This window comes from Hylobates moloch, unplaced genomic scaffold (genome assembly GCF_009828535.3).
Source record: "Hylobates moloch isolate HMO894 unplaced genomic scaffold, HMol_V3 SCAFFOLD_13, whole genome shotgun sequence".
NCBI lineage: Eukaryota > Metazoa > Chordata > Mammalia > Primates > Hylobatidae > Hylobates > Hylobates moloch.
The window spans coordinates 99961388-99989127 of record NW_026652288.1 but is presented as its reverse complement, the minus strand read 5'-3'; the positions used below and the strand labels follow the sequence as shown (position 1 = coordinate 99989127).

The following is a 27740-nucleotide window of genomic DNA, read 5'->3' as shown; positions in this document are numbered from 1 at the left end:
GGCCTTTCAGAATCCACACTGCATGCCCTGCTGAGGGCACGGTGCCAGAATGAGCCCTGGAACAAAATTAACATCACTGATTATATGATTGAATCTTTGGCTTTGATTTTTAAAAGAAAATTAATAAAACAAGCACAACTAAAAAACTGCCTGGTACATAATTGTCATCATGTTTGAGGAGGTTATTTTAGTTCAAAAAATAATAAAAACAGTTCAGATAGACTTCGCTCTAATTATGTTCCAGGAACTGTGCTAAGTGCTTTACATGCATACTTCATGTAATCCTCACAACAGCCCTACGTTTGTGCCAACAACATAGATGAAGAAACAGGTTTAGAGACGTTAGTAATTTTACCGTATCACAGAGGTAGTGAGTACCTTCTGCCTGCCTAGGTTGTCTCAGTCTAAAACCCACGTTTTTTATCACTATTTGCTAATGAAATGATACAACTTGAAAGAATAGATCATAGATTAATTCACTGATTCAATACACTTATTGAACTATTCCTTCATATAAGGCACCACAAAGTAAGTGGGACAATTAGAGGTGAATAAATGTGCAGGTTTACTATTTACAATCATAGAGCAGAATAGTATAACGATTAAGCTTGCTCAATTTCCAAAATTGACGCTACCACTGATCAACTCTGTGACTCCAGGTCTCAGTTTTGTCTTGTGTAAAATGGTGATTATAACTTCACCTGCCACATACAGTTATTCCGAGACTTCAAAAAGAAATTATTTATAGAAAATTTGAAATAGAGTCTGGCATATGTTATCAAGCTATTTTAAACTCATATTATGAAGAGGAATATATGAGATTATATGTGCATGGGCCCAGTAAAAACATCACAGAAGAGATGACCTGTAAGCCACTTCTTGAAGAGTTAGGTACCATTTAAATTTGTAGAGTCAGAAAGAAGAAATTGATCTTGTATGGAATTTAATTTGCCTTTAACATGCTTACTCTTCACTACAACAGATTCCAGAAACTGGTAGCTGAAGTTTCATAAGGAAATAGCTCTAGGTTCAATGTTTTGGGGAATTGATTACATAAAACACCTACACAAGAACGGTAAAATTTCCAGCTGAATTGAACTGAGCAATAGTGCATACATTTCCATCCATTACTTAATGCATTTGGAAATAAGAATGGTATCATTTGAGAAAAAGCAAAGCCACATATACATATATAGGTTTTCCCTATTTTAGCTGGGTTTTTGTTTTCCCCTTTGAAATGTTCTAATGGCAACAAGAGGCTATGAATGAAACATCAATGAAACCAAATTGTCTTTCTCATCTGTTCATAACAGCCTACATCATGAAATCAGAGCAGTTGGTCTTCTCATCTTATAAACAAGTTCTTCCATTTTCCTTCACTCTCTGTTCAAGCCTCTAAATATCTTTGACCTGGTCATCATCCTGCTTCTGTCTTTTCAGTGACTTCCTGCTACCCTTTGCGTAAAAGCCAAACTCCTCACCATAGCCTGCAAGACCAGTCTGACCTAGCCCTGGCCTATCTTAGAATCTGATTTCCAGCTCTTCACTGCTTCTTACTTGGCCCACCACCTCCGTGACGACCTCAGGCCTATCCCGGGTCCTTCTCAGGCTTTTGTCTTAGTTCAAATGTCAGTTTCTTGGAGATCACTTCTCTGACTACTCTACTTAAAAACTGTCCCTCTTCTACGTCCCTCCAACGTTGGTTGCTGTTTTAATCTTAGCCTTTCATTTCTTGTCCTGAAATCACTTCTATTTCTTCTGTTTGTCTGTTGTCTCTTGACTCATATGTACATATTTTCATCTTTCTCCCTATCGCTATGGCAACCTAACAAGTAAACACTTCAACACCTCTGTTTCCTCAGGTAGCTTTGAAAAACTCCTAAATATATAGATGAATAGACACTTATACTTATTTTTACATACACATATATACATGTACACATGCATATATACATGTACACATGCATATATATGTACATAGACATAAATTATTACTTCAATATTTAAATATATACTCAACACTCCAAAAATACACACATACACTTATATATACATATGTATATGTATATATGTAAGTGCGTATACATATGTGTGTATATGTGCATATATGTATGTCAAATTTTATGTCAGTATTACATGTATAATTTACTGTCTTATCAGGTTCTATCGCTTTCTACTTCTTGGGGACAAATAATCACACTAACCTCTATCCATACACTTATTTATTTATCATTGCCTACTTATTGGCCATTTGCTATTTGCTAGAAACTATTTTAGGCACTTGGGATACAGCAATAAGCAAATCAAGTGTCCCTGTCCTTGTGGACTTTATAATCTATTGGAGGTGAAATAAAAAATAAGAAATGAGGAAAGGATTTCTTATTCAATAAATAATGCTGGGGTAACTGGCTAGCCATATGAAGAAGATTGAAATTGAACCCCTTCCTTACATCATACATAAAAATTAACTCAGGATGGATTAAAGACTTAAAACCCTGGAAGACAACCTAGGCAATGCCATTCTGGACGTAGGAATGGGCAAAGATTTTTCATAATGAAGACACGAAAAGCAGTTGCAACAAAAGCAAATATTGACAAATAGGATCTAATTAAAGAGCTTGTGCACAACAAAAGAAATGATCAACAGAGCAAAGATAAAACCTATAGAATGGGAGAAAAATTTTGCAAACTATGCATCTGACAAAGGTCTAATATCCAGCATCTAGAAGGAACTTAAACAAATTTACAAGAAAAAACAACCCATTTAAAAAAAACGAGCAAAGGACATGAACAGACACTTTTCAAAAGACATACATGAAACCAGCAAGCATATTAATAAAACATCACTAATCATTAGAGAAATGCAAATCAAAACTACAATGAGATAACATCTCACACCAGTCAGAATGGCTACTATTAAAAAGTCAAAAAATAACAGATGCTGGCAAGGCTGCAGGGAAAAAAGGAACACTATACACTGTTGGTGGGAGTGCAGATCAGTTCAGCCACTGTGGAAAACAGTGTGGCAATTCCTCAAAGACCTACAAAGAGAAATACCACTCAACCCAGCAATCTCATTACTGGGTATATACCCAAAGGAATATAAATTATTCTATTATAAAGACAGATGCATGTGTATGTTCACTGAGCACTATTCACAATAGCAAAGACATGAAATCAACCTAAATGCCCGTCAGTGGTACACTGGATAAAGAAAATATGGTACATATACACCATGGACTACTATGCAGCCATAAAAAGGAATGAGATTATGTCCTTTACAGAAACATGGATAAAGCTGGGGACCATTATCCTTAGCAAACTAACAGACGAACAGAAAACCTAATCCTGCATGTTCTCACTTAGAATTGGGAGCTAAATGAGAACACATGAACACATAAAGGAAAACAACACACACTGGGGCCCATTGGAGGGTGATAGGTGGGAGGAGGGAGAGAATCAGGAAAAATTACTAATGGGTGCTAGGCTTAATACCTGGGCAATGAAATAATCTGTACAACAAATCCCCACGACATAAGGTTACCTATGTAACAAACCTGCACATGTACCCCTGAACTTAAAATAAAAGTTAAATTTTAAAAATAGACTAAATAAAATAATAAAATAGTATGTGTAAGCTTTATTCTGTGTACCAAATGCCACAGAATAAAGGAAAAATAAGAGTAGGGTAAGGGAGATCACGATTTCAGAGAGCAAGCAGCCCTATTCCTGCTTCCCTTACCCCAACCCATGCAAATTCATGCAATCCAAGTAGGCTTCCCTGAGAAGATATTGAACAAAGACTTTAAGCAAATCAAAGAGTTAGCCAAGTAGTTATCTAGGACATTTAGTCAGAGAGGAAATAAAATGTAAGTTAAACAAAGTCATGCAAGGTATTTCAAAGACTGGCTTATACAGTAAGTAAAACTGTGTTTTAGGCACTTCATATTTATTAAATTACTTACTTCTCCCCACAACCCAATGAGTAACATAGAAAAGTTGAATAACTTCCTTAGGTTTACACTGAGGGAGCAGAATTTGAATCCAAATTCAAATCCCTGCAATATCCTGCCTCTCAGTACTGAAAATTCTAATCCACTGATTCTTAGATTTCAGTGCAGAAATCCTAGATATCCACTCATTTCAGAAGCTATCCACATGATTCTGATGTGAAAGATCCATGCACTGCAATTTATCACTGGTCTAATTCCTCCTACACATGAAAGATTCTCAGATATTTTAAGGTAAATATTACATTCATTTCCTATCCTTTGCCATCCCAATTGTTTGCCAAATTGTGGTACATTCTCTTAGACCAGCTGGGGCATCTACTTGATATACTCCCCCTCTCCATCTGAGATTCATCAAATGAGAGAGGCTTTGGGTAAACACCAGCACTGAATGAAGAGGAAGGAATGAATATTTACTGAGTGCCTTCTAGGTGCCAGCTATTAAGAGCTAGGGGCTTAATATATTTTATCTTACTTGAGCTTTACTAATAAATAGAGATAGGTAGATAGATAGATAGGAAGGAAGGAAAAGGAAAGAAGGGAAGAAGGAAGGAAAAGGAACAAAGGGAGGGAGGGAGGGAGGAAGGAAGGAAAGAAGGAAGGAAGGAAGGAAGGGAGGAAGGAATGAAGGAAGGAAGGAAGGGAGGGAGGGAAGGCGAGCAGGCATGTTTATTTCCATGTTACAGATGAGAAAACTAAGTCTGGACAGGCTAAGCATGCAGTATCTAGAATTCAAACCTAGCCCTGATTCCGAAGCCAGCCTACTTCTTACTATCTACTCTATCCATTCAATCTGCTGCCCCCACCACTGTCTCACTCTGTAATTGGGAAACTGAAGTACAATCTTCCAGAAAAGTGCTACTTAGTGTGTATTACCATTCTCAAGTCTCCATCATTTCTATAAACAGAAACAACTCACATTTTAATGAGAGTCAAGCTTCTTCTGTGAGCACTAAAAGCTCAAAAGAAGAAAGCAGAAAATGTGTACTCATAACGCTAGAATCCAAACTAAAGCAAAATATTTTATCCTTTATTTTGTTGTAGAAAACTATGGAGATTAATGGTGATACAGAACTTGCTTTTTTTTTTTCAGAAAGGCTCTATTATCATTTCCCAAATGTTAAATGTACATGTGCCTAACCGAGTCATCTACTTTTTCTTCCCATCCCCAAACCTGGGTCCTGAAGGGGATGGGGCAGATGGGGAATGGTCTGTAGGTCAGAGTAATGTGGCAGAATCACATCCTTAAGGACATAAAGGGGTCTTTATGGATCTGACTCTCCATGCAGCACTCAGTGGTAATTCTCACTGAGGCCAATGAGATGCCTCCTAAGACATTGTTCTACAGTCACAGATTTATAAAACACTCTACCTTAGACATAATAGTTTCCAAATTGCTCATTTTTGGGGTGAAAGCAAGGAGTCTGGAGAAGGAAACGCAACTAACCAGGACCAGGGCTGATTGACTGAGGAAAAAACCGAAACAAAACAAAACATAATTTTGGAGTTAGAAAACTAGGGTCCAAGTCCCAGTTCTACTATTTATTAGCTGCTTTGCCATAGTAAATATGTAGCCCCTTTGAGACTCAGGATGTAAAACATTAGCAACACCTGCCCTGATTACCTTAGAATTATTGTAAAAAAAAAAAGTTATATGTGTATACATCTGTATATACAATAACAAGCATTTTGAGGACTTGAAGTTCTATATAAACAAAAATTGTTATTATTTCAACCTGGATCTTTCTTTTTCTAATTTAGTATCCGTCTGGGCATGCAATGGAACAATTCTCATTGCTGTTGTTAATTGTAATAGAGGTTAAAATCCCTATGCATAAGCCTCTTAACAAATGTCATGGCATATGATTGACACTTACCAAAGGCCTGACAAGATGAGTTTTATTATCCCCATTTTACAGATCATAAAAATAAGGCAAAGAGAGATCAAACAATTCAGCCAAAGTCAAACCCAGGCAGATCAGTTTGACGTCAATGTCCACGATATTATGGAAACACAATTTTAAGTTGCCATAGCATCTAACCATACTGGCGTTAAGAAACTGCTATCAACGAAAGGAACATTTCCAGACATAATGCTTATAAAATGACTGCTTCTCATTTCTGTTGCCATTAGCATTGATTGGCAGAGGAGGAAGCCATGTAATTATGAGGACTTTTGTGCCAGAAAGGTAGAAATCACAAGCATCTGCTGGATATAAATCAGACATAAAAGGTTACCTGTTCTTATTTTCAACAGAAAATAATAGTTAAACTGATGTAAATTCTTCAATGCTTTTAGAAATCTTGAGATTGAAGCTCATTGCAGCTGCCCACTTCAATGGAAACTTCCTACTTTCTCTCTGGCAATTTATTTATGACACTTGACAGTGGTCTTGCTGTCAATATATGCAAACATGCACTTCAGCATCATCCTTCACTATGTTTTCTGCAAAATGCCCTTTATTATTAGGACAGAAACAGGTTTTCCCATCATTGAGCCAGTAATGTCTAACCTTCTTGGAGCCTATGACTCCTTATCATTGTCTGATTTTGTGACCAAAAAATTAAAGGAAATTAAAACTACTTTATTAGTCTGTAGAGGCAAACTTTGACACAACTAATATTACTGATAAGGCACAAGAAATCCAGAAAGTCAATTTTGGGCCTACTGACATAATATGAACCCATCATCCATTCAATTTTGCCCTTCTTATACGTGAGTCACTGCGCTAGGCACAGGGCAGAATAAACCATATCCTCAGTGGATATTTTAAGGTAAATATCACATTCATTTCCTATCCTTTACCATCCCAATTGCTTGCCAAACTGTGGCACATTCTCTTAGACCAGCTGGGGCATCTACTCAAGATACTCCCCCTCTCCATCTGAGATTCATTAAATGAGTAATGATTTGGGTAAACAGCAGTGCTGAATGATGAGGAAGGAATGAATATTTACCAAGTCCCTTCTAGGTGCCAACTATTAAGAGCTAGGGGCTTAATATGCTCTATCTTTCTTTAAATTCACTAATAAATAGAGCTAGATAGAAAGATGATTGACACACAGATTAGACAGATAGAGACATTTGTAAGTCTCTCAGCTGATGGCATGGCTTATTCTGTCCTGTGCCCAATGGGGATGAACAAAAACAAAAGCACAAATTACAAATTCCTGGACCACAGTAAAAAATAATAATAATAACAATAGAGATAGAAGATGTTATATGCATTTAAATGGGTTTTGTGAGCTGGAAAGAATCAAGAAAGGATTGGAGCAGTATGTTTGGAAAGGAAAGAGTAGAAGAAGAGGAGAAGACAGAAGCTAAGGTAGTATGATGTGAGGATACAGAGATGGGGCATTTACGAATCTGGTTATATGAGTTTCCAGATTTCATGGTGTGGTATCTAGTAAATATGCTGTAGTGGACCAAAAGGCTTTGCACTCAGGCACACGCCGGTTCCAATCTTTACTAATTGGGAAAACTTGGGCAAGTCTATAAGTCTCTCTGAGCCTCAGTTCTTTCATTTGTAAAAGGCAAATAATAATATATATCTGAGAGTTATTTTTATGTTTAAATGAAATGACAAAAGTACATGTGCTGATGAAATGCTGATTTCTCTTGCTCATCTTTGTTTGCTCATAAAAATACATCTCCAGGGAATAAAACAATAAGAGTATTCTCTTTTTACTCCTCCCCTTTCTCCATTTTAGCCTTAACTTTTGCAAATAGATGTGATTACAGAATCTCAAAGTTGAAAGGAATCTTAAAGATACACAATGCATTATAGCAGAAGAAATTTAGAGATCATCTAGTTCAGCTCTCCCACATTTTAGTCCAAAGGTAAAGATATTTCTCAGTCACAGGCAAGGTAGTACCAGGATGAGGATGTAGGATGATGATTGGGTAGGTCATTGGTCTTAGTCTAAGTCCTCAGTTCTAGTCCAGAGGCGGGAAAATTGGAAGTTCTTCCTAACTCTAGAATAAAATGTGTAGATGAGTCTCAGCATCATGTCTTGCTTTGTGCTGTTACACAGGCTGATATGGTTTGGCTCTGTGTCCCTACCCAAATCTCATCTTGTAGCTCCCATAATTCCCACATGTTGTGGGAGGGACCCAGTGGGAGATGATTGAATCATGTGGGGTAGGTCTGTCCCATGCTATTCTCGTGATAGTGAATGGGTCTCACAAGATCAGATAGTTTTAAAAATGAGAGTTTCTCTGCACAAGTTCTCTTTTTTGGCCTGCTGCCATCCATGTAAGATGTGACTTGCTCCTCCTTGCCTTCCACCATGATTGTCAGGCCTCCCCAGCCACGTGGAATTATAAGTCCAATGAACCTCTTTCTTCTGCAAATTGCCTAGTCTTGGGTATGTCTTTATCAGCAGCATGAACACAGACTAATACATAGGCCATGCTACGTAACTCTATGAGCCTCGGTTTCCTAAAAAAATACACAGGATTATTGTGAGGATTGAATGAGATGATATATTTAAGATACTCAGCACAAATAATGATGGAGACAAGTAAAGAGTAGCTGTTAAATTATGATGATCGTAATTTGACAGACTAATACATTGAAGGAGTTGTCGGCAGAAGACAGAATCAGTGTTTATTAAATGTTTTCTATGAATAAGATTTTGAAATAAATAGGGACTTAAGCTTCTAAGCAGGCGTCAGTGTCCCTATTTCCTAGCTGCAGAGCCAAAAGATCATCTCTATAGAATAATTTGCCTTAGATTTCAGCTAGACTCTCAAAATCCACACTACCACAGCTGCTAGAGAGAGTTAGAATAAAGTCAGACAAAAGGGATGTCTCCTAACAACCCTATCAGTGTAAACCATGCATTATCATTTAAAAAAAAAAAAAGGCAGCAAATGAATGGATAACCTGAATTTACCCACAGAAATATCACTTACCCACCGAAATATCACTTACCAAATGTTCTGTAACCTTCCTATTCTTTGGTGTTTCTTTTTTCTTTTCTTCTTCTTTTTTTTCTACCACAGAACAATTTCCAAAATGGGCAAAGAGCACAGTAGGTGGCTCTCTTTAATATTTCACGGGCAAGGCAACAGTGACTCACCAGATCCTACATCTGTGTCACCAGCAAAAGCCTGATGAAGTTGAGCAACAAAAGAAGCTGTGTATAGGCTGGAGATAATCTTTGTTTTTTCTACATCCTCTGATTTCCTCAAGCCACATTCTGCTTTCCTAACCGTGCCAGGTAGGATGATGCTAACTGCTTACCTATGGGAGCAAACATATGCTCCAAAATGCCAAAAGCAAGGAGCAAAATGTTTCTTCTACAACTGCGTTTGCAAGTCTGTGTGCTTGCTACAAAGAAGAGGGATCTAATGGCCTATGAGAAGTCTCAGTAGATGAACAGCTCCACTGCCTGGGCCAGAAACAGATCCTTTCATCTTCCAACACGAGCCTCCAGCCATCACTTTCCACAAGGAGGACTGAAACTCCAGACAAGTAATCAGCACCACCAGGAAGCAGTGGTCTCTTTCTGCAAATGCCACCTTTGCACATTGTTCTGTCTACTCTACTCAGTACCCACAAAATTGTCAAAAAAAAAAAAAAAAGTTGAATAATGCCATGGACACTCATAACATTTGTTGTTCCATCTTCTTCCCAGGCTTTGAACTAGCATGAGGATGGCAGAGGGAAGAAACCACTCACAACAGGAAGAAAAGAGTGATGTAATTCTGTACTTTATGTCTTCTTAGTTATTACCCTTTCTCTTAGGAATCAAAGGTGTATTACATCAAACACAGGAGAGTAGGAAGGTTGTCTTAGAGACCATTGCTTTAAATACCCTCTTAGGACAGTCGGCCCCACTAAACTCTACAGAACTGTGCTGAAGGATTGTTCTCTTAGCAAGGAAATACCCACTTTTCAACAAAAAGGATATCCTGAAATAACCAGACAAATAAGGTCAACCTTATAACTGAAGTAAATTGTTAAATATCTCATTGGTGAGGAAACAGAGTGTGATGAGAAATGCCCTAAACTAGACATGAGAAGGTGTAAACTGTATTCCCAGAGTTGAAACATACTAACACATGACCTCTAGCAACTTTTCATTTCTCTGAGTCTCATTCCAGATATGTTCTAAATAAATTGAGACTAGCTAAGAAGAGATATCATTTAATGAGCACCTATTCACTACATGTACTTGACATTATTCTATTGAATTTATTCTTTATACAGATTTTTAAGGTAAGCATTTTTTTTTCCATTTTAGAACTGGATAAAACAGAAACTTCAAATGATTAAATAAACTGCTCAATATCACCCAACTACTCAGGCATGAGAGCTGGAATTTGAAATCAAGTAGGTCTGACCACAAAACCTGGGCTCCTTCCTCTATTAATATTCTTGCCATGTCCTCCCAGGGCTATTGCAAGTAACAAGGAGTATCATATATGCAGAATGCACTTTGGAAATTTTAAAGTTCTATACATATATATGGTTTTGGTAACAAGTAATAATCTGTATAAAGATATGGGTATAATTGACCAACCTTTCTTTGAAGAATCAGAACCAAACGAATTAGCTTTTAATCTCCCTTCCATCCTCATGATCTGACCTTATTTTGAACATTTTCCTTTTCCCCCACAAGGCCCCTGTCTCTCAGGCACACATTCAGTCATATCCCAGTCAGCTCACCACAATGCATGTACATGGAACAAGCTGATGGAAGCAGGTGATCCCATCCTTTACTAATGTTTGGTGCAGGAGGTACCTAAGTGGGCACCACTGGGCTCTTATCTTCCATCAAGATGTATCACACTCTGTTCTCAAGCACTTATCAATACTGCATGCAAATGCTATGGACTGTGAAGGAAGCAGCCAACTACAAATGCTGGACACTCAATTTAAGAACTCATGGCAAAGCCAGTAGGTAGTAGTAAATCATTGCATGAAGTCCATCAGAATAAAATCAATTGTCATGAGGAGGGTAAGGGTGTAGGAAGGAATTCATTTAATTTTAAAATACCAATAATACAGGAAGACTAGTGTGGGCATGTGAATGTCTGTGTGTTCGTGTTTAAATAAGGTAAGTTTGTGTCCAGAAGGGTCTGCATTTAGCAGCATCTCTGTACAATCCAAAAGGAATATATGAGAATTTTGTTTGTTTTCTGATACTAGATGAAAAATGTAAGGTTGCTCGACTGACCTAAGAGAGCAAGGATAGAAGGCTTAGAATAATCTGTAACATAGCTGCAACTTCCAACTTTCTCTTCTTGTCTTTCTGCCTCTCATCCATTTCAAGACCCTCTTTGTCAATAAAGGATGTCTCAGATCAGGGCAGTTCACAGGCCTGAGGTTTGACCTAAAAACTAGTAGGAAATTCATATCACCGAGAAACATCAATTTTACATTTCGAGATAAGCATCCATGATCCACATCACATATGGACAACATTCAGAAAATTCTTATTATAAAAGAGCTGCTCAAATTCAAAAGAAGAAAGACACCACATGTACAGATTGTTTTAAAAGCCTCTGTAAGGTAGTATGAAATCACCTTTCTGAAAACCCACTGTCTGCAAGGTTACTATGTAACAATATTTACAATAGTTGCCATTAGTTTTGAACCAACCAGATGCCAGGCCAGGCACTGTGCTAAACATGCTACTTGAATGATCCCATTTCGTCCTCCCAACTACCCAAAGGGCTCATTGTGACCATTATAAATCTCCATTTTTCGGCTGAGAAAAAAAAAAAAAAAGAAAAGAAAGGAAGAAAGAAAGAAAAGAAAAACCCGGTATCAGAAAGGTGAGATAACTTGCCCAAGTTCACACAGCTAATACATGGCAGAGCTGGAGTCAAAACTCAAGTCCTCTTTCTCATCCAGTAGCTAAACCAGGGATCTGTACAGCAGAGCAGCAGAATGCTTCGCGTGGCGCCCTGGTTCACAATTTCACAACCAGAAGGTGGAGGGAAGACAGGCTGTGGGCTAGCTCTTAAAGGAAACAGCAGAAGTTTGCTTTTATGTTTGTGATTTTCTCTTTAACTCAGCTTCCTTGCTCCCTCCCAGTATTTGGAAGAGAGAAGGGGCTCTATGGTTCCATGAAGCCAGCTCTTCTCAAGTGAGGGGCACCCTGCGCCCCACCGGGCCACTAGCTCCGCTTCCTCCGGGGCTGGGAAGAAACAGTACCATAGGAGGTCACTGGCGCCCGGGCCTCCCTCCTCTCTCCCCGTGCTCCTCCAGAAGCTGGTCCGACACCCTCGGCAGGGGCATCTTTCTGAGAAAGCAGGTCAGGGGAAGAGGGACTGAGGCTGCAAGCAGCATTTTCCCAGGCTGTCACAGCTCCGGGCTGAGAGCTACGTGATACCGAGTGGGCATGCTGGGACACACCGCTTCCTTCTGTCCTCAGCGCTTCCAGCAGCGGTCTGGAGAAACCAAGGAGGAGATGGGGGCGGGGGGTGGTAGCGGGGAGAGGGCGGTGAGGAGGAAAACAAGGGTAGACCCCTCAAAGGGCTGAGGATGGGGGCGGCAACGAGCAGACGTCCCACACCTGCGTTACTTAGATCCCTGCAAAGCAAAGGTGGGTCTCCGAACGTTTGGGTTCGAATCCGGGCTACAGTCCTAACTAGCAGTATGACCTACCCCAGCCGCTGCCTCGTTCTGTGCCTCAGTTTCCTCTTCTGTAAAGTAGGAGGGTTTAACGATAGGATCTCTAAGAATCCATCTACGCTGAGATTCTGCGGCTTGGTGACTTCTGAGCCCTCACGGCGGTGCGAGACTCACCTTTCTTGGGAAGCTGAGAGGGCGCAGCAAAAGCAGCCGGGATGGGTGCAGTGTCGCCGGGCACTGCTTCTTTCCGCGCCTCTGGCCAAAGCGGACCCTGGAGACCTGGATCCCGGCAGTCTTCCCCAGTGAGCCTCTTACTTTCCGCCGCACTTTCTTTTCCCCCTTTGGGGCTCCTCCCCCGGAGCGGCGCGATTGGCCACGGCCTCACGGCTCAGGCTCCACCCGCCGCCTTGGCTCGCGATCCACCCGCGCTCTGGGCTTCCAGGAGCTGCGGCCGCCGGGCGGCGCCCTGAACGGTCCCGCCCGCCGCAAGGAGGAGCGGCGCCGGGCCCGCCTGCGGACGGATGCAAGGCTGCGCTCGGCCCCTTCGGCTCCCTGCCACCGCCTGTGCGGGCTTGAGCGCGCTGGGAGAGGGTTAGTCCTGTAGCGCAGCTTGACACGCTGCCAGGCGCTGTGGGAAGCTACGCCCCTCACTACACACCGAGGCGCACACATGCGCTCATTGCAAGATCGTGCTCTCGCCGTTGAGATCGGTGCCACCCTTCCCTTTCTTCCTGTCTCGACGTATTTAGCAATCATGCTGCAAGGCCTTGAATCAATTCAGACTACGTGATTTTCGCAACCACCCTGTGCCGGCACAGAGCGCGACAGGATGTAGATACGATCTCCGCAGTCCTGAGCTCTTGCTATCTTGAACTGACATTCATATGAGCAAGCAACAGGACATGACAGCAAGACTAAATCTATATTGTCCACTGGTAATATACCCATTGCCTAGCACAGTGCCTGGCACAAAGTAGGCACTCAGTGCATGTATGGTGAACGAATAAAAGAACTAATAGGTTACATAGAAGGAAATAATCTCAAAACAAATATTTGCCTTCGTTCATTTCCATTTCCCCAAGTTTTTGCAACAGGCTTCCTTCAGCTGCCCTCTGCCACTCTAGATGGTAGTCTGTAATATATCCCGAGAAGCGTTATAAAGGCTTTCATTAAGTCATCTCTCTTGTTCAGGCACCTTCTGCTGTGTTCCTACTGCTAGTTCCTCATGATTTTTCCTGACTGGCAAGGCCCTTCATGACCTGTCCCCATTTCTGAAACCACCTAACCAAAGCCACCTACCACACTGACGAGTCTTCACACATACCTTGCTCATCACATCTTTTCTCCTCCTCCTACCTAACTGAATCTTACTAATTTATTTTCAAGAATCAAGATTCAGAGAAAGTATTTAAGGAAAAGGAGAAAAAAGACGTGAAATAAGAAAAGGGCCCAGATGAGTGGGAAGGAAATGAAACCAGCAGATGCCCGTGCTGCTAAAGGTGCACAGCAGTACGAAACTCAGAGGCTGCCCCTGCCCTGGCGGAGCTTCAGTTCCTAAGGTGAAATATCAGTGTAATTGCAGCCATAGAAATGTTCATGATACTTTACTTCTTGATATCACTTATGAAAATTAATTGCTCAAAATTTTTTATTTATCTCTGGATACCTGGGACCCAGCACCTGCTCACAACATTGCCACTGAACCAAAGAGAAAATAATCCAAAAGAATTTAAAATGTTACCTGTATGAAGCAACAATAAAACTTTTTCTGATTTATTATTCATTCCTTAAACATATTCTGGGCACAGACTTTTTATATATGTAGTACACTTAAGCTTTGTACACAGTGCTTACAAAATAAAAAGGTGCAATCATAAAGACTTTGTGTATATTAACTCAGGTAACCGTCAATACAACCTGGAGGGTGCTATTATTATCTCCAGTTCATAAAGGAGATAAAGGGAATTTAAGTTACTTGACCAAGGCTACAGGCCTACAAGTGGAGAATACAAAATGAGACTAGAGACATTCGACGTTCATGCTCTCAGCCGCTACACAGTCTCATGTACTACCTAGAAGCCAAACAGATGCTAGGAATTCAGAATTGAACCAGATGTAGTCCTGGACATTGAAGGGCTACTCATAGCTTAAGGAAGATAACATTAAGATGAATAATCATATAGACAAATATTCATAGTATATTGTAGTTTGAACACAATATAAATGGTTGGAAATGAAAATGATTAGTTAACCAATGCTGTCTACTCACACAAAAAAATATTTGCATCATAACTATCATATTATGGAAATATGTCTACAAAGAAAAAGGCTTACAAAATAATAAGGTTGAGTAAAAGTTGTGGAGAGATCAACTCCAATTGAAAGGAATGTGAAAAAATGTTGATATGTTAGGATTATGGAAATAATATAAACATCTCTTTTTCCTTTTACGTTTAAGTGAAATAAACCAAGCACAGAAAGACAAATTTTGCAAATTCTCACTCACACGTGGGAGCTAAAAATTAAAACAATTGAACTGAGATATGAGAGTAGACTGATGGTTACCAGAGGCTGGGAAGAGTAGCAGAGGCAAGGGAGTTGTGGGGAAGGGGGATGGTTAATAGTTGCAAAAATATAATTAGCTGGAATGAATAAGACCTAGCATTTGATAGCATAACAGAGTGACTACAGTCAACAATAATTCATTATGCATTTTAAAATAAGTAAGAGTGAAATTGGAATGTTCCTCAAAGAAGTGCCAAATGGTCCAGGTGACGGATACTCTGTTGTCATTACCCTGATGTGATTATTACACATTGTATGCATATATCAAAACATCACATGTCACTCATACATATATACACCTATTATGTACCCGTAATAATTAAAAATCAAAAAATGTTATTCTAACAATTGAGAAAAATATTTTAAAGCAATACCCATTAAATATCCATCACATACTAAACATTTGACGAATAATAGTTGCCTAAATGAATAAATGAAGCTACAAATTCATTGATGTTACTGACTAATACCGCTGGATGTGTAGAAGACATACAATAAAATATTTTGCAATTGATTGAAGTGTTTGGAAAGGTATTATTATTGTCTTCTTCTCCCAGCTTTTACCCTCCACCTTTTTTTTTAGGTTATCTTTAATTATCTTGCTGTAGCTATAAGAGGCATCAGGAGTTTGCTAGTCTCTTGAACCCAATCCATTCAGACTTTTGTCTCTGCCACTCCACAGTCAGCATCTGTAATGATCTTCACTTTGCCAAATGTGATGGTCAATTCTCTGTCTTCATTGTACATGTATTAGCAGCATTAGACACAGTTAATCTGTTGCTCTTTCACACTCTCTCATACTTGACTCTTTGTTTTTCATGTATTTCATCTGCTGATCCTTATCAGATTCTTATTGAATCCTTTACCTGTTCATGATCTCTGAAGGTTCCAGTGTCCTAGAGCTCAATCCTTATATTCTCTACCTAGGGGAACTCAGACAGACACATAGCCTTCTAAAATATCAATATGATAATAACTTGCAAATATAAATCTACAGCCCAAAACCCAGACTTTGTATACCATATTGCCTCCTTCGTATCTCCTTCTTGGATGTTTTAAATACATCTCAAACTTTACATGTTCAAATTCAAACTTTATGTCTACCCCACACCAAACTAGAGCTTTGCAAGAAACACTATCTTTTACCCAGTTGCTCAGGTCAAAAAGTTGGAGTATCACTCTCTCTCATTGCCTGTATACATTATATCCACAAACCTTCTGCTTCCTCTACATTCAAAACGCATCTCAAATTCAACGACATTATTCCTCTTCTCCATCACAACCACCACGGTTCAAGTCATTGCCATCTCTCCCCTCACTGGTGTCCCTGCTTAAACTCTTACCCAAAGAGTCTATTGCCCTTACTTCAGAGACTCTTATAAATGAAAACAGAATAAATACAGGCCAGTGATTGAGGTCAAAGAATCTGAAGTCAGACTACCTAGGATCAAGTTTACATAATGTGGTCAAGTTACTTAATTGCTTTTTTTCACAGTTTTGTTCTCTGAAAAATATGAATAACAATGACAGTAATATACATTATAGTGCTGTTTTTAAATTAAATGAGATTATATAAGTAAAACACTTGGAACGGGGATTGGCACATACAAATGCAATATAAATATTCTTTATTCTTTTACAAGAAAGATGTCATGCTCTGCTTTCAAATACTCAGTGATTTCTCATCATGATCCGATAAATTTCCGTAGTCATTATGGCCTAAAAGTCCTTGTGTGGCCCTACGTGATCCAGCACTGAGTTGCTTCTTTAAATCTCCCATAGCATGCTCCTTGCTGTCAACCAAACACACGAACATGTTCCCATACTAGGGTGTTTGCACTTGCTGTTCCCCTTGCTGGACCGGTTTCCCTGTTGCTTGCTCTCTCCTCCTACTCACATCTTCATTAATGTCCCTGCTCCACTATTACCTTCCCAACAAAGCCTTTCTTGACAACCAAGTCAAATAATACATTACGTAACATTTTAATTAATTTACTTATTGAATGCTTTTTTCACTAGAATGCTAACTCCAGGAGGGTAATATAATGTTTCACTGGCAAACAGACAGTATTTTGCACATAATACTCATTTAATAAACATTTGTTGAGTTACAAATTCAGTCCAAAACTCTCATGGTTAAACTTTGATACAAAGATATTAAGTGACTTATATATTGCCCCCCTTCCTTTGATTTACATTTTTTTGGGAGACCAGAATAATTGGAAGACAAAAACTAAAACAACACATTTTATATACATATATACACACACACACACACACATACGTATATATATATATATAATAGTGGAGCAGGGACATTAATGAAGATGTAAGAGGAGAGAGCAAGCAACAGGCAAACAGTGGTCCATATACATACATATGTATATGTGTGTATATATATACGTATATATATGTGTGTGTATATATATACGTATATATATATATACGTGTGTATATATATACGTATATATGTGTGTATATATACGTATATATATACGTGTATATATATACACGTATATATATACGTGTGTATATATATGTATATATTTGGCTGGGTACAGAGTAAAGAAAGCACATTATAGAGACATTTTATTTTGAGATTTTGGAAGGAAGGTGAAGGGCAGGAGCCAAGAGAAAAAAAAAAAAAAAAGTGGAAAAAGGAAAAAGTAATTATATCACCTTCCAAACCCTTTTATGTTTCCACCTTTTATACCCCTCAGCTCTCTTTTCCTCTATCCCCAGCTGACCCTTGTACCTGTTCTCTGGCTGTTCACATTTCCCTTTGCAGCACTTAGTTATGCCTGCCCCCACTTCGTCTGTGGTGCCCTGGGTTTCCAAGTCAGGTATCCCTCTTCCTTTTTATTGCATCTGTTTCTGATAAAAGCCTCTCTTCCTGCAGTTTGATTTGGCTAGGTGTAGGGAAATAAGCAGATTAAACAGTAATGATAAGGTGTTGATTACTAAGAGCTCAACTCTACCTTGTTGGAGAGATACGCTAATTTGTTCAAACACATATACCCAACTATTGAAATTCAAGTCGTTTGGAAGAGGAAATTGGAAATTTGACTGTGCAGTGGGAGGCTTCACTCATTTCTTTTCTTTTCTTTTCCTTTTTCGTTTTTTTTTTTTTTAGACTGAGTCTCGCTCTGTTGCCCAGGCTAGAGTGCAGTGGCATGATCTTGGCTCACTGCAACCTGTGCTTCCCAGGTTCAAGTGATTCTCCTCCCTCAGCCTCCAGAGTACCTGGGACTACAGGTGCCCACCACCACTCCCAGCTAATTTTTCTATTTTTAGTAGAGACCGGGGTTTCACTATATTGGCCAGGCTGGTCTCGAATAATTCCTGACATCAGGTGATCCACCCACCTCGGCCTCCCAAAGTGCTGGGATTACAGGCTTGAGCCACCGCGCCTAGCCAGCTTCACTCATTTCTATCCCTCAGCCTCACTACCTGGGTTACATGCAGTCCTGAAAGAAAAGAGGGGAAAGGGGAACTTCTGGATCCCTTCCAATCTCTATTTAGCTGCATAGGGATGAAGCTGACTCCCATCTCACGTACAGGTGTCAAAGAGAAACACTGCCTGACGTTAGTTAAGGCCACGAAAACAGATTTTATTTAGTAACTATTGATAGCAGAGGAAACAGCTGAGCTTCATTCCTATTTGTGTAGAGGTTGTTTGGCCTTTTAAATGGAGAATGAGGGAGGTAGCAGAGCAGGATCTCAGTAGAGCCTGAGAAGTGAAATATTACTAAGGGTTTGATCAACGCAAATGACTAGCTGTGCTAACTGTGACTGCTGGCTGGCACTTATTGAAGTTAGAATTCTGTTCTCCCACAGAGACTGGGAGACAGAAGCCCTATCCTTCCCGGTTATTACATTTAAAGGAACAGCGCACAGGTCCCTGAGAGAAACACTACTGAGTTGTAGAATATAAGCATTCCCAAAAGTAAGCCTTTCTAAGTTGATTCTCTGAGAATAGGAGGTCAAGAGCCTATCATCGGGTATTGGCTAGAGCAAACAGCAACCTCCTAGGAGAGTTGAGTTTTCTCAAGTAGGCATTTTAATGGGGAGCTGTGGTCATCCTAGGGACATGACCTCATGCTGCTAGAAGCTATGCTAGAGTTTGGTCAAGTCACTTAGTGCAGGGCTTTGGATAAAGTTAATATGTTCTGAGAGTTCTGCAGTTCTCAGAGGTCAGTAGGTACTTGTAGTAGCAGAATCAGAATCCTACTCTCTGAGTTGCTTCTCCTTTAATGTCTGACTTCCTGGTGATGCTCCTCCAGTGACACCACAGGGCAATATCAGTGAAGGAGACAGGCAAAGGCATGTTTTCCAAAAGACAGCCTGTCTTCCTGGCCTATGGCCTAAAGCTCCTGGAGGCTGTTAGAAAGGACCTACTTTTCTCTCCTCGCTTTTCTTCTTCTAAACAGAAGCTTTGAAGCAAAGGTCAGGATTTTAATAAAGTCTTGGAGGATGGTTATTATGCATTGTTGACACTTTTCTACATCAGGAAATCTAAAGGCAAGAACTTTGCATGCAAAAAGGGAAACTTACCTTTATAGTTCTAACTTGGCCTTGTAAGCAGTTAAGAAAATTTATCAGCTTCAAGCCTCCAACATCTGATCTAAATGGAAAGAATGTTCTTCAGATAAACTACTACAGTATTTAAGGGCAGACCTAATCTAAATTGGTCACAATCTGGTGAATAACAACCAACTGGTGCCAGGTAAAATTGTGCTCATACGTGCTTGTTCTTACGGCAGTATGAGTGAACTGCGCCATTCAGTTCTATTTTTTTGTGCAGCAGCAGGAAGACTGAATGATCCTCTAGCAGGGAAGCGCTTATATTATTCACCTTTGGAGAATAATTTTCAAGTACTCATATGAGATGCAGAGACTTTGTATGATCTTCTTTCTCTGCCACCAACATTGAGAAATTTATTTTATCTTTTATTCATCCATCTTTTCAAACGTGTTGAACATTTGCTCTATATGGCCAATGTGAGCAAGGCTGAGATACAGTAGACATGGTTCCTTCATTATAGGCCAGAAGAGGAGAGAAGAGAAGAAGATGAAATGTCTACATGGATTATACAATACAAGGTTGAAATAATATTTCGTCCTCATTGAGCAATAGGCATTGAGCATGTGACAAGCCGTTTAAACATCAATTACTTCTAAACCTCACAATATCCTTAAAAGGTAGAAATTGGTTCTCTACTTTTAGCAATGAGAAAATGGAGTCAGAGAAGCTGATTTATCTAAGGCCACCCAGCTAGTTAATGTTAAAGCCAGGAGCAAACCCCAGGTCTAACCGAGTCTAAAGGCCATACTTTTCCTATGCTACACTAAGGTCAATAAGAAAGTTAAAATTTAGTAGTATTGGAGTACTGAAGGAGTATTTTTTTTTTTTTTTTTTTTTTTTTGAGGAAGTCTTGCTCTGTCGCCCAGGCTGGAGTGCAGTGCTGTGATCTCGGCTCACTGCAACCTCCACCTCCTGGGTTCAAGCAATTCTCCTTCTTCAGCCTCTCTAGTAGCTGGGATTATAGGTGCCTGCCATCATGCCTGGCTAACTTTGTATTTTTAGTAGAGATGGGGTTCACCATGTTGGCCAGGCTGGTCTCTAACTCCTGACCTCAGGTGATTGATCCAACTTGGCCTCCCAAAGTGCTGGGATTACAGTTGTGAGCCACCACTCCTGGCCGGAAGGAGTACTTCTATTTAGAGCGTATCAAGGAAAGAAACAGAGAGGGTATCACAAGAAGAGATTAGAAGGAGAGATAGAATTAAGGTTTATGGTGACAAAGGAGGAAGGCATGAGACATAATGGGGCAGGGGAAGAGCATGCATCCATTCATCCATTCAAGTACTATTTCTTATAAAAATTAAAATAACTGCAGCATGATGTGGTGAGTGCTTTATGAAAGATGGTATGGTACTCCATGTAAGCCCAGAGGAAGGTGTTTCACACACCACTGAGAGGAGGGAAGAGTGAAGCAGGGTTAATCCTCCTACTCTAACCAGAGAACATGTGTCAGATGTTGGGAGCAATGGTTAGAAAACTATACTTGAATCAGGCATTGGAAGAAAAGGGGTGGGGCGGGGGGGAGATATTACTTATGCTACTCAAAAAGCAAAACTGTAACTTATCTGTTTGCCTTTGTGTTCCAGAATGGTGTTTGACAGAAAGAATGCTGGAACAAACAAATGAGAACAAATAAATGAGTTACTGATTTCTGCTGAGAGACAGGTGCTCTTTAAGTCTGTGCTTTTTGTTTAACCAATGTTATGTTATCACAATAGGATATTCATGAACTGAGTATTTATTTTTTCTATTTAGGAGATATAGGAAAATCTGAGGCTCTGGAAGGTAATATGGCTTGCCCAACATTGCAGAGGTAGGAATTCAGAAAACTGGATTTTAAAGTGTGACAACATTAAACTATTTGACGTGGTTGTCAGGTATAATTTCTTGTAATTACTTTCCACTCTCTGCCTTGTTCTAAATGACAAACTAAGGCAGTGCTATGTTATTATTATTTTTTATTATATTAAATAAACATGTTATTGAGGTGTAACATGAATACATAAAACTATACTAATCATATGTGTAGAGCTTGATGCCTTTTAACAAAGGAAGCACAACCATGTAACTAGCATTCAGATCAAGAAAATCATACTGCTACAGGCTGCATACTTTTGACTTAACATAATAGTCAATATCTTTATTCCTGTTGGCATTAAATACTTCCCCTTGTAGCTTTTATTCATGCACACACTATTCCTGGAAACTCATGAGCTATTGAGTCATAACTTGCCTAGAAAATGAGCGTGTTGGTGAATGATAGCTTCTCTTTGGGGAACATGTGTGCTCCCTCAACTGAGAGGTTGTCTTTATTAAGTAAGAGCACGAGAGGTAAACCTTGAGAATATTGGGACCGAGGCAAATTTGGCTGACTGAATTCCAAGCAGCAAAAGAAAAGCAGCAGTGAGACTTCTGCATCGAATTTTTTAAATGATCTATAATTAACATACTGGTTTGTAATATATTTATAATTGTAACCTGCAAAAGTTAAAATAGCCAGTCAGATAGCCCAGATATAGAACCCTGGAGATGATAAGTAGGGGTGGAGATGTAGAGAACAAAGGGGTCTAACTGCTAATTCACCTAACTGCTGCTAGATGGCCTCAGTTCCAGTCTAGGTTTGGCTGCACAATCCCCGTCTGTTCTCGACACAATCATTTCTGCTTTCTGAGCTTCTGCTTCCTAACCTTTAAAATGGTCTGAACTGCAGTATGGTCCTAGAACAGTAGCCATCAGCCCTTGCTAAACATCCAAATCACCTCTGTTTTTCAAATTTCCTTTTATAGGTTTTTGTATGGTTAGTTTGTATTTAATAAGAGAGATGCCCAATTCCTATCACGACTCTTAAAACTGAAATTTGATAGAGGGAATGACAAGACTTGCTGATTCCTTAGTGGTCTTCCAGGATGATATACTTTGAATATTTTTCCCCACCCAAATTTCATGTTGAATTTGTATTCCTCAATGCTGGAGGTCGGGTCTGATGGGAGGTGTTTGAATCATGGAGTCAGATCCCTCATGGCTTGGTGCTGTCTTTTTGATAGTGAGTTCTAGTGAGATCTGGTTACTCAAGAGTGTGTGGCACCTCCATCCCCGCTACCCCCTCCCCACTCCCTCCTTATCACTTGCTCCTGCTTTCACCCTGTGGAGTACCTGTTCCCCATTCACTTTCCTCCATGACTGTAAGCTTCCGAAGGTCCTCACCAGGAGCCAACCAGGTGCTGATGACATGCTCTTACAGCCTGCAGAACCATGATCCAATCAAACCTCTTTTCTTATAAATTACCCAGTCTCAGGTATTGCTTTACAACAATGCAAGAACGGCCTAATACACAGGACAGGCTTTCTAAGATCAGTTGGGCACAGTGGCTCACGCCTGTAGTCCCAGCTACTTGGGTGCCTGAGGCTCAAGAATCACTTGAACCCGGGAGACAGAGGTAGGGTAAGACAAGATCATGCCACTGCACTGCAGCCTGGGTAATAGAGTAAGACCTTGTCTCAAATAAATAAAGAAAGAAAGTTTAAAAAATGTATTTATCAGAGAGAATAATGCCACAATTTTTGTCACAAGAGGTGATGAAATTTAAAGTACATTTGATAAAACTTGCACATATATAGTATTGAATATAACCAAAATCCCACAGGAAAGAAAAATTAAGAGATGACTGTGTTTGTGTATACTTATTAGCCTCAAGCGAACTATATATTCTTTCCTTTTTCAGACCTTTTACATTCAGATAGGCTATTATATGAAAATAAAGATTAAAACAATTCAGAATTTAAAACAGTAAATGCAAAATCCTCTATTGTGTCCCACAGGAAATGCAACGTACACTTAAAAAGGTCAATTTCTAAAACGAAAGCTATGACAACTATAGACATTCACATTTATACTGTGGAATACAACACGATTTCCAGCTGAGAAATCAAGGAGAGGTTTCATGGAATTGATATTTAGGATCAGTATCGAGAGACAGATAGGATTTTTCTAGAAGACAGGAAGGTGTGAGTCACTTAGACAGTAGAAACAACAGGAGTATAGGCAAAGTGCATGAATTTGCACAGAAAGGGAACAGAAAATGGTCTAGTTTTTTTGACTGAATCTCAATTCCTGGGAGTAGGTATAGATAAGGTAGGAAAGACTGATTGCAGGCTAGTTATGAGGGGCCTGGCTATATTAAAGAATTGTTTTGTTTTCTGAAACCATGAGAGATTCTTGAAAGTTGATGAGGGAGAATTGCTTAAGGTCAAACGGGTAATAAGAACTAGAAGAGTTGGACTGGAAATCAGATTGTATAAAGTATAAAGTTATTTGTATCTCCCTCAACAACCCAAACGTGGGCGGTAGGGTCATGGAAGAATATCTATGCCAAATACACCACACTTAAAGATCCTTAGACTTTTCTATAATAGCCTACATGTTTGGAAGTGGGATTCTTTAGAAGTGAAAGACAGAAATGACATTTATAATAAATTTTTCCCTGGTGGCTTCAAGGCCTCCTTCAGGCTAGAGGTCAACAGTTACTTACCAATGCAGAGCAGCAGCATGCAGTAGGTTGGCATCGGGAAGCACAGAAGGGGACTGCATTAGAAACTGCGCAGGGAATTTTAAATTGGCCGAATGTAATTACCCATGTTGGAATTTGGCCAAGGTCTCAAGATTTAATATCACCACTCGTTCTGGTCCCTGTAAAGACCCTTCATGGTCGCAGACCTTAATTTTATTGTTCCTTTAAAATTCATGGGACAGCATTCCTCAGCCTTTTCCCCCACCGAAGCCAGGACCCTTTATTTCTTTACTTGGCCATGTTGCTTCCAATATGGCTTTGATTGCTGCTGCTGACACCAAGACACTTTCATTGCCCCTGAAGGCCATTTTATTTATTGGTGCTATGTTTCCAAAAGATGCATTTTCCTCTGCCAATATGTTCAGCTGGCCACATAATAGCGTAGACTGACATTTTGGTGACCATTCAGGAGAGCAGCAGATTGTGTAAATTTCACAGCTCCCGTATGTCAATTCTGAGGTTCCTTGAAAAAACTGTACAGGCTGACCTTGCTTTAAAAAAATGAATCCTAGAAAATATAGCAGGAGGAACAATCTAGTACCACACTTCAAAAGTTAGAAATATGTAATTAATGATTATGCACATGCACACATAGCTTTATATGATAAAAACTAAAATATAACTAAAATTAAAAATATGCATAGAGGCAATATTGCAGTATATTTGTTATGTAATGAGACAAATATCCAAATTCTAATAATTAAATACACAAGTATGTGATCAAACCATGAATAAATAAGGGAAGGTCGTCACACGAAAAACACATGGAACAGTATTCAACTTTAAAATTGTGCCAGTAATCAAAGACATGCAAATGCAGATAAGGGAGAACATTTTTACATGTGTTATTGAAAAAAATTAAAATTAATTTCACTAATACAATTCTGGGATTACAGTTATGCTGTTACATTTCCATAATGCTAAAGTTATTAGACACAATTCTTTGAAGAAGCAATTTGGCAAATAAGTCAAGATCTTCAAAACATTATATTTTTCAAACCAGAAATTACAATCCTGGCAATGTACTTAAAATAATAATTCAAACCAAGAGGAAAATGTATTAACATAGACATTCACTGCAAAAACAATGTTGACATGGTGCCAATAACCAGATATATAAAGAACTCCCATAACTTAACAGCACAAATACTAATAACTTGATTAAACAATGGGCGAAGGACTTGAACAGACTTAGTGTTTTCAAAAAAAAACCAACCACCCAAACAAACAAACAAAAACATGGCAATAGCCAATAAGCATGTGAAAAGAAGCTCAATATCATGAATCATTAGGGAAATGCAAATTAAAAACATGATGAGACACTACTTCATACTCACTACAATTGTTAATATTTGAAAAATAAAAGAAAAAGAAATAAAATAACAAGTATTGTTGACAATGTGAAGAAATTGGAACCCTTGTGCACTGTTCATGGTACATAAAATGGTGTAGCCTCTAAGGAAGGAAAAGGGTATGGTAATTCCTCTAAAAATTGAAAATACAATTACTATATGCTTCATCAATTTTGGTTCTAAGGAAATACTCAAAAAATTGAAAGCAAGTTCTCAAAGAGATATCAGTACACCCATGTTCATAGCAGGACTATTTCCAATAGGTGAAATTAGAGACAGCCCAAGTGTTCATCAGCAGAAGAATGGATAAACAAATTGTGGTATATACATACAATGGAATATTATTCAACCTTTACAAGAGAGGAGATTCTGACACATGTTACAACGCGGATGAACTTTGAAAACATCATACTAAATGAAATAAGCCCGTCACAAACAGACAAATATTGTTTGATTCCAATTATATGAGGTACCTAGAGTAGTGAAATTCATACAGACAGAAAATGGAGTGGTGATTGCCAAGGGCTTGGGGAAGCGGGAAATGAGAATTTATTGTCCAGTGGATAGGGTTGCAAGATGAAAAGAGTTCTAAAGATTGATTGTACAACAATGTGAATGTAGACAAGAAATAATATTTTTACATGTATTATTGAAAAAAACTTAAAATTAATTTAAACTTACCAAACTGTACACTTAAAAATGGTTAAGATAGCAAATTTTATTCTATGTGTATTTTACCACAATTTTAAAAAATCATAATCTGATTTTGTTAGAAAGTAGAAAAATGATTTAGTCAATTTGGGACATCATGCGATAGAGTATTATACAACCATTAGAAATTATAATTATGCATATAAAAATTCTTATATTTAAATTTTAAAATAAAATTCAAGACCCTTACATTTATAGCTATGCAGCTAAATATAAAAATGATAAGGAGTAAAATGTTAAGATGGTAGGACTGTATGTAAATTCTGTGATGTTTTATTTTTATATTATTCTACAATAGTGTTATTTATAAAAGAAAGAAAATTGGCAGTACACCTCCATAAAGGGAGTTTGAATATCTTTTCTCTTATGGGAAAGCATTAAGTATAAATATTCTTTTTTCCACAGAAAAGTGAAACAATAAGTAATTTGTTACATATTTGAAAAGAAAAATCAAAACACAGTATTTAGTTTGGGATAAAAGCAAAGCAATAAACTAAAAGCTAAACCATGAGCTATCGGTATAGAAAATCACAAAGATAGAAAATGAAGGGTATTTATGATTTTCTGTTTAAGCATTTCTAATTTGTGATTTGTTTTTAATATTATTATTAATGCTTTACAGATGAGTTTTTTCTTCTAGATGTGAGATTTTATGAGGTTAGTAATTTTCTTTTGTATGTGTTCTTATCTAATGCTGCAAAAAGTATTTTCTGTTGGAATGTATCTCCAATTTTGTAATGGACATCAACAGAAAAATATGATTTGGTATCTATAGTCTTTGTAATAAGTAATTTTTAGAGAATATTAATACATGCTTTGAGTGTTTATTCATTCAATAAATGCTCATTTTTTTTTGCTAAGTAATTTGTGATAACTGTACTTAAATTTGATCTTAACAAAATGTGTTATGTTTCTGATATGTTATTTAATATTTCTCAATTTGTCAAACTGTAAAAATTATGAAAGAGTTCTTGTTCCCTTTGTGATATCAAATATTCTATGAGGATAAATGAGATCGTATGAAACCACCACATACAAAGCAACATTTAAATGGAGAATTTATTGTGAAGCAAACTACTGGATAAAGAGAGAGAGGAAAGGAGGGGAGAAAACGGTGGGGAGGGTGTGCTGGGGGGGGTGGAGAGAGAGAGAGAGAAAGCAGAGTTGTGGAAGACGTGGAAGTGAAGCCACAGAAAACAGAAGAGGAAGGGATTGCTCCCATGAGGCCCTGCTATACTTAGACAGCCTTTCCCATCATTTGCTCATGCTCTGGCTTGGGTTGAATTTCCAGCTTTCTGATTGATTAGCTGTGGGTTCTGGAATATGTCATTTCACTTCTCTCTATGGCTCAGTGTCCA

At 38.7% G+C, this 27740-nt stretch overlaps 1 protein-coding gene across 4 annotated transcripts in view; it reads right to left on the bottom strand.

Moving 5' to 3' along the window:
- The window catches only part of IL1RAP (interleukin 1 receptor accessory protein), a 221563-nt gene that overhangs the window by 130374 nt on the left and 63449 nt on the right, over positions 1-27740 (bottom strand). For 3 of the 4 annotated variants that reach the window (XM_032171908.2, XM_032171907.2, XM_032171909.2), the window contains exon 1: positions 12776-12910. The exons of the other annotated variant lie outside the window; for it this stretch is intronic. The gene's annotated coding sequence lies outside the window, so the exon portion shown is untranslated. Of the gene's footprint in view, positions 1-12775; positions 12911-27740 lie in introns of those variants that run through there. 4 annotated transcript variants of the gene reach the window in all.